A 13,973-nucleotide genomic window follows, 5' to 3' on the forward strand; every position below is an offset into this window, starting at 1 on the left:
CGAAGGCATTTTTGCACAATATAAAACAATAGCGGAGTTAACAACAGCCAGGTAAAACTTGAGACTGTGAAATAGGCCGATCTTAAAGGGACACTAAAGAGCTAGCAAACGATTTTTCGTTAATTTGTAAAGTACCCTTTCACAATTCTGAAAACACCACTCTGACCGCGACACGATGCTTTGTGAATGACAAAATGCGCTTAAAGAAAATGCAAGTAAAGGGGCTACCAAGAGATTTCCGCACAAAACACCCTGACGTCATAAGTTTTGAAGACGTCTACAGTGTCCCAAGTAGCTTCTAATTATTAAAATTGAAGTACATTGTCATGTAGGTGCCATAGACCTAGCATACAAAGTTTCAAAAAATTTCACTTAGCCAATTTTGCGAAAATACTCAAAATACATTTTGAAATTTGTTACGTCACGAGGGGAGATTTCGTTGCGTAATTTAAAATGAAGCTTCAACCTCGATTTACTCCGCTATTATCAAAGTTTCGACAGTGAAGCTTGTGACATTAGAAGTATTTGAGTGCAGTTTAACAATGTAATCTAAGTCATTGTTTATAATAAGCTCACACCAAGCATATAATCTGGATCCGCTCAGCGAGAGGCGAGTTTTCCAGTCTGACTGCAGCGCCAATACACATAGCCTAGCGGATAAGAAAAAAAGTAACCTTAAGACAGCTTCGGTGAAAACGCAACGCGACGCGTGCGTCTTGCACCGTGGATCTGTCTACAGATTGTGGCAGGGATCACTTCTTCTGGCAAGGTTAACGACCGAAGTACGGTGTTTACGACGCTTTGCTCATCCCAGTGCAGCCATAAAAAAAGAACTGTTCCAGCCTGTGGTCAGCGCGGCTCCGTTGGACATCGACCCGACGCCTGTCCCGGCCCCAAACCAGACCTTTGTGGTATCTGTGGAAAAGCAGTGCCACTCACGAATGGCACCCGTGCTTCTTCAGTGTACGCCCCGGTGCCCTATCTGTGCTTGGTCCCACATCACCGGGGACCGGTGCTGTGAAGAGCGCTGTACAGGGCACCGCGATTCAGGGCGCCCCGTACTTCATCGGTAGGTCAAGCCGACCTCAAGAAGAGAAGACCTCGGCGCCGACGGAAATCAGGCTCTCAGTTGTCGCTGCAGGTGGCAAGGAGGACCGCAAGGAGGATCGGCGTGGAAGAAAGTTCACGGAACATATTTCCACCCTGGGCCTCACTATCCTTACGGACCCTGCACACCCGACCCGTGTTGGTAATTCTGTAACTCGAGACACATGTCCTGATCTCACACTTACCAAGCACATCAAGTATGCAGAATGGTTAAACATGGAAACCCTCGGCAGTGACTACTGCATTTTTCTAAGTACAATTCGGACATATCCCCTTACCCGTCCCCACCACCAAGCGAAACTTCTGAACTGGGACAAGTTTCGTTCGGAGTACACGACTTTGGCACCCATAGCTCAACAAGGCTATGCCTCTTGGTCCCAACACCTTGTTACATCCCTTCGCCAAACAGAACAGACGATTCAGCTCTCAGAAGCCACTGCGGCGGTGGATAACCATCTCCTGTGGTTCTGGGAGGCTCGGCACAGCCTAGTCCGCCGATGGCACCGACAAAAGCATATTCGTCAGCTCAAAATCCACATAGCATCGCTCACTCGGGAAGCAGCCGAGTACGCGGCCAAGCTCTCTGACTCCATTTGGGTTGAACGCTGCAACGATGCCTCCAAGCATATGTCAAACCGCAACACGTGGTGTTTCTTCAGGGCTCTCATCGACTCTAGCCAAACATGCAGAAAAACGCAAAAGCATCTTCAACGTGTACTTCACGTTTACGCGGGTGACGCGAATGGATTGGCATAGGCGCTTAGAGATAAATATCTTTGTGGCTGGCAGGGCCCCATCCGACCAGCGTTCTCATATGCAGGCTTGGAGAACGCAGACTTGGATTGTTGCTTTCAACTACGTGATCTGAAAGCGGCCCTATACAAAATGAAGCGAGGAACGACGCCGGGTAGGGATCAAGTGACGGTTAGGCATCTAGCCGACCTCCTAGACCCAGTAAATCATGAGCTCCACGACTACTTCAATCAAATTTGGGAGGGGCATGAACCATGGCCAATTGATTGGAAAACGGCTTTGGTAACGTGTATTCCCATACCAGGCAAGTCTATAAACATCGCAAATCTACGACCTATTTCCTTAACCTTGTGTGTGGGGAAGCTTATGGAAAAGATGGTTAGGGACAGGCTCTCTGATTATCCGTCTGTCCGTCCGTCCGTCCGTCCGTCCATCCATCCATCCATCCATCCATCCATCCATCCATCCATCCATCCATCCATCCATCCATCCATCCATCCATCCATCCATCCATCCATCGATCCACCCATCCATCCATCCATATCCGTCCGTCCGTCCGTCTATCTATCTATCTATCTATCTATCTATCTATCTATCTATCTATCTATCTATCTATCTATCTATCTATCTATCTATCTATCTATCTATCTATCTATCTATCTATCTATCTATCTATCTATCTATCTATCTATCTATCTATCTATCTATCTATCTATCTATCTATCTATCTATCTATCTATCTATCTGTCTGTCTGTCTGTCTGTCTGTCTGTCTGTCTGTCTGTCTGTCTGTCTGTCTGTCTGTCTGTCTGTCTGTCGTCTGTCTGTCCGTCTGTCTGTCTGTCTGTCTGTCTGTCTATCTGTCTGTCTGTCTGTCTATCTATCTATCTATCTATCTATCTATCTATCTATCTATCTATCTATCTATCTATCTATCTATCTATCTATCTATCTATCTATCTATCTATCTATCTATCTATCTATCTATCTATCTATCTATCTATCTATCTATCTATCTATCCACCTACGACATTTAGTTCTCCTGGTCGTTTCGACAATGGCATCGATACCAAACTTGGTATGGCATAACATGACTGTATGGACAACATATTTGTTTACTAATAACATAAAAATCTTGACATGTATGTCATGAATGTAGTGATTTACCATTGACAGGCGTGCCCATCTGGTTTGGCCACACTGCACGATTCCCATAGAGTGCATAAGCTCCGTTTCTGCCCTAGTTTTCGTTTTTTTCTTTATTGCCTTGCATATCGTGACTGTTCACATTTTATATATTCACATATTGGTCCAAATTCAAGTGCATTACAAAATACACCCACAAAATTTTTAGAGGTACCGTCAGCTCTTGACTGACTATTAATCAATACTTGGGCATTCGTAACAAACGCTCAATGAGCCCAATCTAGTCTGGCACATCCTCTTGGCCTTTCAGCATTTCAAGAAAATGACACACAGATTTGCAAAAATATTGGCGCCTATCACTTCTACATCCACGTTTTCAAAGGCACATCGGGTTTTTCATACTGTGCAGGTCCAGAAGCATGATGAGATCATAAGGTACACCTGCCTCGTTTTTAACCGAAAGAAAACGGATGCCGGGTGGGCTTAACGGTAATTCTTTTTCAAGGTTCTTTGCAGTATGTCCCAGAAAAAAACCCCACTTCAGCACTCTATAAACGCGTGTTCAATTGTTTCTGGTTTATTACACAAGTGACAGTTTGTGCTCCATGGCACGAATATTCCCCTATCCTGCAACCACGTTTTAACTGGCAAGGTATCAGTATGCAATTTAAAGAAAAATGTTTTGACCCCTGCTGCTTAGGCATTCTTTTAACACGTTTCAGAACATCCTGTCCTGGGCCTGCATAATATAGCTGACGGTACAATGGTACAGGCAGTAAAACATCGACAAGGTCTTTATACAATTTTTACGTGGTACTTCAGCCAGATACTCTAACGAAAATCTCACTGTCAAAAAGTGGAAAGACGAAACAAGTTCCTTTAAATACCCTTGTATTGGTCCTTGCATATTTGATGATGGTACGAGAAATCCTGGCAGCACTCTAGATGACCTTAGTTGTATCACAGCTCTCAAAAAGGGGTCATCTACATCACGCAGAAAAAGGAAACGATTGACAAGTTGTCTTTGTACAAATGAACTAATCCGAGCTTGCCATCTCTAACTTTCTTGAACAGGTTTGTGCGGCTTGATCTTTCCCATGCAGAGTTCCATATGAAAATTGCAAATACTCTGTTTATTTTCTGTACACTTATTCTACTGCAGTGCAAAACCTGCATTACGTACCGCAGCTTGCTCACCAGAAACAAGTTGCACGTTGTGGCCCGTGCGAATATCGAAATACCCCAACCTTTCTATTTTTCTACATCATTGCGCAATGCCTGTGTTTCTTTTTTCCAATACGGTTCACTGTCGTGATAGAACTCCAGCGGCACTCCTAAATACTTCACTGGTGTTTCCTGCCTTTTAATGTTTAGAAATACTCTTGGCGTGACGTCCCATTCCCCATGGCAGAAGGCAAGGCACTTATCCCAGTTCACGGCCCTACCACTCGCCTGGCAAAACGTTTTCACGGCATTTACAGCAAGCATTATGCTCTCATAATTTGTACAGAAAACTGCAATGTCGTCTGCGTATGCAAGGAGGCTAAGCTCAGCTTCATGCAATTTAAAGCCGCTTATTGCAGTGTTATTTATTACACTTAAACAGAAAGACTAAATAAAATAGCAAAAAGCAAGGATGATAGTGGGCACCCCTGTCTCACTGACCGCAGGACAGGTATACGCTCAACCGCAGTTTTATCTATTACCAATCTCGTCGTGCATCCTGTGTAAGCCATGCGCACTCCATCGCTAATCAAACTCCCTACGTTAATGTGCTCAAGTAAGGAAAGGAGCAAGTCCTGCGGCACGTGATCAAATGCCTTTTCGAGGTCAATTTAAAGCATGGCAACATTGAGATGCATAGCGTCACAACTTTCTAAGATTGAACGTGCTATGTTTATGTTGGTCATTATTTTTCTTCCCTTTATGCCACAAGTTTGGTGGGACCCAATCAGTTTTGTCATAACTGTCTGGAGTCTTCTGGCCAATATTTTCATCAATATTTTATAGTCAACAATAGTTAGGCTAATTGGTCTATATGCAGTAACACTTCTTAACTTCGCGGGATCTTCTGTTTTAAGTATTAAGACCGTGTGGGCTGACAAAAACGATGGTGGAAGTTGTTTACAATTAAAAGACACGTTAAATACCTCCCTCAAAATCGGTGAAATTACGTGTTTGAATTCTTTGTACACTACAGCACTCAGGACATCTGGTCCTGGAGACTTACCATTGTTTAACTTATCAATTGCTTTTTCAACTTCTCACTCTGTTATAGCCAATTCTAAAATTTCCTTTTTTTCATCATCAAGTCTTGGCATTAATGAAATGAAATCGCTATTAAAACGATCTGCGTGTACACTGGATGGTGTGAATAACTCTTTGTAATATTCGAAAAACGCACCGGATATTGCATCTTTCGTATGGCTCCTTGTTCCTTTATATTCTATTTCTCTTATCACACTTTTACAGGCATGTCGCTTCTCATCTCCAAGAGGTCGTTTCGTTGGCATTTCTCCCGATACCAAGTTTTCTGCTCGAGCTCGGATCAATGCTCCACGATAACGTTCTTGGTCTATCAACTCTAGCTTCTGTTTAGTTCTCTTTATCTCCTCGGAAAATGTTCCGACCTGAGTACATTATTCCGCTACTAACTGTTGCAAGTTTTCACGGAAATGCACTTCAAGTTCTTTTTCAGCATGCCTCAGGATACTGGCTCTCTCAAGTGCTTTCAGTTTAATGGTCTGTTTAAATATTTCCCACTTATGTCCCCAGGATTCAAGTGTTCTATTTGCTAAGTTTTCTATGGCCTCTAGAAAAATGTGAATGAACTCTTCATCCTTTAATAGCTTTACAATAAATTTCCAGAGGTCCCAAGAGAAATGTTTGTTATTTATTTTATGTTTACCCACTGAGAATAAAACCAAACAATGATCACTAAACGTAACAGGTGTAACTCTGTAATCATGGCACGAAGGAATGATTTCGGAAGACACGTATACTCTGTCCAGTCTAGCATGACTTGAACGCTGAAAGTGGGTAAACGTAACCCCCTTTCCACTGCAAAGACATTCCCCCACGTCCTCTAGCTGAGCCTTCGCCAACATACCGATTAGAACGACAGTTCTTGAATCTCTGTATGGTCTGGAACTTGATTTATCTATACTCGAACAAACGCAGTTGAAATCCCCGGCCAAAATTAGTTTACGTTCACATTTCAAATACACATCAAGTTTTTCAAAAAAACTCCTTTCGATCTTGAATCACAGTGGGTGCGTACAAACAGATTACTCTCCATTTTTCTCTTGGTAAGGATAAATCAAATATAATAAAACGACCGGCCTTGCAGGTAGTTACGGACTCCACTTTCGCATTGAGGCTCTGCCGAATTAACAAGAGACAGCCTGCAGACGTATCCACCACGTCACAAACGCACACATCAAACAGTCTCGTGAAAGGCTGCACCATTCGCTCAGCGTGCTCTTCACTCTCTACTTTAGTTTCCTGTACAGCGACGATGTCTAGATCTTGTTCTATAATCAGGCGGTAAAGCGGGTTTTGCCGCCGTTTGGCAGAAAGCCCACGTACATTTAGCGTCGCCAATCTAATCGTCGCCATCGTGATCAGAAAAAGCCGAGCGAACGACGCTTACCTTACCAACACTGAACCCACTGCCCGGCCGACGCTCAAGGCGTCGTCCCATCACCGCCGCGTGAAAGCGACGATGAACACAGGTGGCCAGCACCCCGAGACTTTTTGGAGCCAGCCACTCGCCACTGCCCTTGATCTTCCTGGATCAGACGCTGCTGGGACGCCGCGTCTCCCTCACTTAGGCATCGCTTAACTGGCGTAGTTTCGACTATATCCATGTCCGAACTAGCGTCGGACCCGATGACTGGTTCAGGCTTGTGTTGGGTTTCCGTCCGAGTCGAACGCTGTTGCGTTGGAATGCACATATCCATATTTTCATCTGTGTCAAACTTAAGTATCTCCACCTCTTTCTCGTGGGTCGCCACTGCATAAGACGCCTTCACTCCTGCCTTCGACGCCGCGGCCCTCTCTGCTTCCTCTTCATCCATCAGCAATTCAGTGTGGTCGGCATTTGTTGCTCGACTTGCTACACTGGCGTAGGAACGAGTACATTCCGCCTGCTCATGCCCAAAAGCGCGACATACAGCGCACCTGGGCACCCTGCAGTCGCGTCGAATGTGTCCAGTGTTCCGACAACGCAGGCACAGCGGCGCTCTTCCTGGCACGACCACCAGTGCCATGCCGCTCCCGAGACGCATCTGCTGGGGTATGCGATCCGTAGTAACGCCTTCTTTAAGTAATAGCCGAACCAATCTTGTGGTTGACTCAACTCCTTCGAAGTCTTCGTCTCTCCACTTGTCGCTGATAACTTCTTTCACTTCACTGTACTCCCGGAAAGCACGCCGTACAGTCTCTGCGTTGACGTCAAAGGCTACCCAATGCAACTTGAGACGCACCTCTTGCCTCTCTGGGTCGACGACGACGCAGGGCCGGTCTTTCACGGAGAGTAGGCCAGCGTCCAGAAGTGTCTTCTTGGCCTCATCTCTCTTCATGTTAAGAAGCCAGACGTGCGACATCTGATTTGCTCCTATGCCGCTCACCTTTTGAATGATGCTTAGTTCCTTGAGCGGCTTTCGGAAGTCATTATTCCCGTACGGACGCGCTGCAGTGTCGCAGTGCAGAACTAACGTGCGTCTAAGTCCTTCTCCTGAGGGCAGTGGTGGCAGAATGAAACGGTAGTCCTTGGGAAGTGATGTGCACGAGAAACCACGGCCAGCGTCGGCCGCTGTAACAGCTCTTGACGAGCCTGCCATCCTGCGTCCGCACGCGTCGGTGACCAGAAGCAGAATGTCCGCCCTAGTTGTCGTGTGGTGATAATGGTGGCCATCGTGGGCGTGCCAACCGCTTTTGATGATAACACTCGCAATTCCTTGCTTTTACTTCAGCGTCGCAGTGCAATCAACGTGTTGGCAAGATAAAACAAAAAGAGAAATATAATCGGTTTGTGGTTGATTTTCGAACAATCGTCGTATCTCGTTCGCCAGCGCTGTTTTACTAGCACCCTTCTTACAGAGATGGACCGGAAAAGGCTTCCCTTTACATGGAAATGCCGAGCGTTTCTTTGGAAGAAAGAGCGCAATTGTTTCGCTTTTCCGGCACAAAGCGAAACTGCGCGAAATTTCCAGCATTGTGAACCGAGTTTTGTCTACTATAAATAGGATTTGCCAGGCCTTCCGTGGTTATGGACTCCGTGATGACAAACCGTGCTACAATACTCGCCTTCGGCTGCAGTAGTCACCCTCTGTTTTCTTTATTTTGTTCCTTTCAAATAGCATTACCATACCTGGAACACAAGCGGAAATATTGCACTATAGACATCTATAGGGGGATCCCGCAGTGCTGCCACACCGGATGTGCAGGCCTGTCTCTGTCAATGACTAATGGACGGCGCGCACTTAGCCACTGATAAGGCTTGAGCCACGCGCTCCACTGTTTGATGCCAGTAGTACAGTGCAAGCTGTTATGTACAGCGAAAATACCTGTTTACAAAAAAAATGTTTAATGATTTCGAGTACTTCGTACTCAACTATGGGAGAGCAGTGTGCCGTACCACTAAAATGTCCACCCTTAACGGTACCCTAAACGGCACTAAACTCTGCATGTTTAGAAAAAAATCGGTAAATGATTTAGTGCACCTGGTACCCTACTGCGGGAGAGCACTAGGCCGTCCTGTTGCTGGACTTGAGACCTAAGAAATACAACACACTACCGTACAGCACCCTGACCGTCGTACTACGCACTAGTGTTGGAGCCGATGAGTCAGTATTCCAATTCATGCCTCCTATCTTTCAGCACCACGAAAAGCACAGGCTATTTCCGCCTCTTTACTAAAGTTACTTACTTACGCACGAGTACCTCACGCTCTTGAGAAAGTGTGAGACTGCTCTTAACAAAGCACATGCTGTCTTATAATCGACGATAGGAAAGTAGGGTATAGATGGCTTGCGCCAAGTAATTACTTGCTAGCAGTATGGCAAATCTCAACCTAATCCTCCTTGTCGCAACTACTGTGGCCGCTACATAAAATAAGTAGGTATTCCAAATATTTGTGAAGAGTGACAAGTGAGCATGGTGAAGCTAGGCGAACCTTCCAACGGCGAGGCGTCGCACGTGAGTTCGGCTGCACCTATTGAAGCGATAGCTACATTGGCCGTATTCTCGCTGTTTAGGTGCGGCTGGAGGCCGCGCTGCGAGCTGAGCCGTTGTCTCGAATGGTGCCACCGCAGCAGTTGGCAGCGCTGCTTGCAGCGCCATCTGGCATAACATCAGAATAGAAGGTGGTTAAACCACGTCGCAACAGAAAATGAGCTGGCGTTGCAATGCAGCGTGGTTGGATTCATCGGCAGATATGGGAAGTGAGTCGGAGATACTGAAAGAAGCCGGACGTATTTTTTGGAAAGAAATCAAAAGGGTGCCACGAGCGGAGGACACAGCGAAAGAACGAGCTGCACGCCTCGAAAAGCCCAATTGTACAGAGAACCAAGCTAAACAGCAAGATTAACCGCATCTCTCGATACGCACACCCAGGCATAACTGAGATAAGCCACGCCCACTTTTATTCTCGTATACGCTATAGCTTCACCTGCGCGATCGCCGTCCATGGCATGGGGCCGACGGTGACGTACATACTCGCACTTCTGTGGGCGCCGACGTTCCTCGTATGTTACTGCTCCTCTTTGAAAAATGCGACAGCCGTCCGAACCACGGTGATTCCTAAAAGCAGCTCAGCCCATCACTCTCGTCGATACAGCAGCGAACAAACAAGACTGGTTGACGAGTCGTACAGGAAAAAAAAAACGTTACCACGTCTTATTAGGTGCAGACTATTTTGTCGGCACGGCCAGTCGTATACTGTGGTCTCGTGTTGATTGGCATCACGCATGCAGAACTGTGTAAAACATAGGCATTCTAAGCATAGCTATGCTATACTAGTCTACGCTATTTGGTGTACAATATCAACAGAGCGGGAATGGAAGTGAGAGCGAGGGGATGGTAAAGGAGGCAAAGGAAGGATAAAGTACAGCATGGCAAGTCATGCGTAGTACACTGAGCACACGGGCCTAATAACACTAATACTACTAATATAATCTACTAATACTACTAATACCCAAAAAATTATGACATAGATGTCATGATTTAAATTTCATGGTCCAACAGTTTTTGCAGTGCTTGAGTTCACATGGCATCTTGCAAAACTGGCAGGGTATGACATGATTGCATGGTGAACACAAGCGGCAGACCTTAACATGATAATCATGAAATGCGTGTCATGTACCAACACGACTACATGCTACGCTCATGATGTGCCCGCAGCCGTTTCGCCATCTTCACATGTACCAAACTCGGTATTACATGACGCGAACGGACGACATAGATAAATGACGCATACAAACATGATATTCACGTCATGTCTGTCATGTAACAACTTGACTACATGACAAACTTATGATGTGCTCACGGCCGTTTCGATAGCTTCACACATGCGAAATTTGGCATTACGTGAAATAAATGGATGACGAAGGTATGCGACTGGTGCAAACATAATAATCATTAGATGTGTGTCAAGTGAGAACATGACTACATGCCGCAGTCAAGGCACAAATAAAATTCGATGTGACGCGGTGCGCGTGCTCGCAGGCGTTCATTTCAACGCGTTGAGACGCTTTAGGTGCCGACCAGTGCGGACGCGCGAAGATCGGCTCCTGCTTTCAAGAATGCTTTCCTGTGGTATTCACGCATTTGTCGCCGAGTTTTCAGTCCCATCGTGTGCCTAAGTTTTCAAGAAATCATCAGATATCACCTTTGTGCTGGTGAGTGGACTTTTAAACCGTTTTCGGGACATTTTCACACGGCAACGCCACCGGGGGATTTAAGCCTAACCAAGGAGGCGATTGTCGCCGATGCGCCGACCCGGCGCCAACGTGACTCAACGCTCTGCGCGTTTCAGGACCTGCAACTGAGAATGGAATACCAAGTAGATGAAGAAGACATCTCTCCAGAGGATTGCACGGAAGACATGGGTTGGAAGGAAGCCGAAACGAGACGCTCAAGGAATAAGCAAGCCGCGGTTAGCGTTTCTGCTGCCAAGGGTTCGACCAAGGCTGGCGTTGCGGGAGACGCTCGAGCGAGTCGTAGTAGGTATGAAACCAAGCATAAAATTGTGCAAGCTCGACGCATGCCGCCACTACCTAAGGACTTCAGCAAAATTGGGCTACGACCACGTGGAGGAACAAATATCTCGAGAATCGGCTGTGGAGCCGCGGCAGGCGCGATAGTACTGGCGGCCAGCGTCAAAGAGGAGGAGGCCATGCAGGACATCATCTGTTCCAACTTGCAGCAAAACATTATGGTGGCAAGCACTCCGGACCAAGCAGAGCTTCAAGATACCTCAAGGTCAAGCAAATTGACATTGGAGGCAAAGTTTTCGAGGTTAGCGCGTACGCCACGGCACCCCACAGTACTTGTAAAGGAGTGATTTGCGGGATCCCCGTAAGCGATACTCACGACATTTTGACCTGAAAGATTGTGAACGCAAGCGACCCGCTCGCGCTGCAGGCCAAGAGAATCAAGGACACCAGGACAATCTTCATAGCGTTCGAAGGACACAAGGTGCCCATCTTCGTGAGAAATGGACCTTCACTTTTGCAGTGCTCCCTTTACCGCAAGAACATAGATATTTGTTACGTCTGTGGAAAGCTGGCACATTGGTATGACGTCTGTCCGAACCCAGCTGAAACCATCTGCAGAGGCTGCGAGATCAAAAACCCAGATAGCCTGCACCAGTGCAATCCAAGATGCAGGCTGTGCGACGGTCACCATCCCACGGCAGACAAGGAGGGAAAGAACAGGTTCTTAGTGCCATACATTGTCAGACGCAGACGTTGGGAAAGATCGCGAGCCGCCGCAGAAGCCCGGAACGCATCAATCACATCGAGTCCAGACATCAACGACAAGCAGCTTATTCCAGCCTACGGAACCCAGAGTATCCAGACTACACAAGTACAGGAAAGGCGGCCCCACTCCAGGAGGGGTTGCGTTCCAGAAGAGGTTCTAGACCGAAGGCCCGCTCCCAATCACGGGAGCGCTCGAGTTCTCAAGGTCACCATCAGGGTCGGGATCAGCCTGGGTGGCACCCGAATGGCCAGCTGCCTGGCGTTCAATTCGAGATCACAGCTTCACACCCGGGGAGGACGCCTGCAGTTACACCGAAAGGCAGCTGGGCTGAGCGAGTGCGCAACGGCGCGGCAGAGTTCATGACAGCTAAGCTGCGAGAGCATGATAGAATTGCACAGCTAGAGCACGAAAACGCGAGGCTTACAAAATCGAATGAGAGGCTATCAGCTGAGTTAAAGGAAATAAAAATTTTTCTCACTAAGCTAACCAGCGCGCAATCTTCATAGTGCATCAGCCAGTTGATGTCCCTGTGGCTGAAAACGTGGGGGACTCGAGAACCACATAAAACAGAGCAGTAATGGCAGAACACGTGGAAGCCAACCAAACGACCATGTCAGATATGATAAAGGTCTTTGACACGGTCAGCAAAGTAGTAGCCAATCTTAGCGAGCAGATGGGTAGGCTACAATAAAGCGTGGCGGCACTGGAAGAGCATATGACTTTGCGCATTACAAAGATTGATGCTTTGATTGATATGTAGGGTTTAACTTCCCAAAACTACCATAAGATTATGAGAGGTGCCGTAGTGGAGGGCTCCGGAAATTTCGACCACCTGGGGTTCTTTAACGTGCACCCAAATCTGAGCACACGGGCCTAACACATTTCCACCTCCATCGGAAATGCAGCCGCCGCAGCCGGGATTCGAACCCGCAACCTGCGGGTCAGTAGCCGAGTACCTTAGCCTCTAGACCACCGCGGCGGGGCCGAATTACAAAGGGCGAAGCATATCTGCACAACACAGCAAAGCCTCTTCATGCACCAAACTCACCCCTTCGGCCACCAATACTAGTTGTACCAAACCTGTCGACAGATGCGGCATCGGGCTCTGGCCGCCCATGTAATAACCATGATGGCAGCGCTACGTGAAGCATTTCGTATCTGGCAATGAAACTGTAGAGGTTACCTTAAAAAGAAGGCAACCCTACAGCAGTAAATCAGGAGCAGCCTAAGAAAAGCCTCATATTATATTATTATAAGGGACCCTTTCACCGCAAGCAACGTTGCCTGGATTCCAGCCTGTAATAAGGAACACTGAAGGGATTGGAGTCTGCACCTTCGTATGCAACAAACTAACGCACGTAACCCACGACCTCAAGATAGAAGCAGGCCGGTTGGAACACGTCATGGTAGAGATCGTGGCAGGTACCAGCAACCGTCAGAGCATTTTCATTCTTAATATTTACAGCAGTCCAAAGGAACAATAGCAAGGGTTCTAGACGGTCCTAAAGAAAGCTGTTAATATCGCCGGGGAATGTCCACACGTCATAGCAGGTGATTTTAACGCCCCTAATCATACATAGGGTTACAAGTACAACACTGGGAAAGGAAATCGACTTTGGCAAAGTGCCAGTGAACTTGATCTCACCCTAATCACAGACCCCAGCCTACCAACAAGGCTTGGTACATCTTGCTGCAGCGATTTCACCCCGGACCTTACATTTGTAAGGAACATCAAGAAGGCCCAGTGGATGAACCTTGCTGTAGACCTAGGGAGTGACCACTGCATTCTTGTCACTACATTCTCCGTGGAGCGCAAAAAGCAGAAAGAATTCCACTTCACAGACTGGGATAAGTTCAGGAAGGTAAGGATGGAAAGTGAACGAGATGGCCCCAGACAAGGCTTGGAGCACTGGGTCAAACAGAATAAAAATGAGATCGAATCCGTCTCCTCCACCATTACCACAGATTTTCCGGTTGAAAAAA

Source organism: Rhipicephalus microplus, unplaced genomic scaffold, assembly GCF_043290135.1.
Source record: "Rhipicephalus microplus isolate Deutch F79 unplaced genomic scaffold, USDA_Rmic scaffold_56, whole genome shotgun sequence".
NCBI lineage: Eukaryota > Metazoa > Arthropoda > Arachnida > Ixodida > Ixodidae > Rhipicephalus > Rhipicephalus microplus.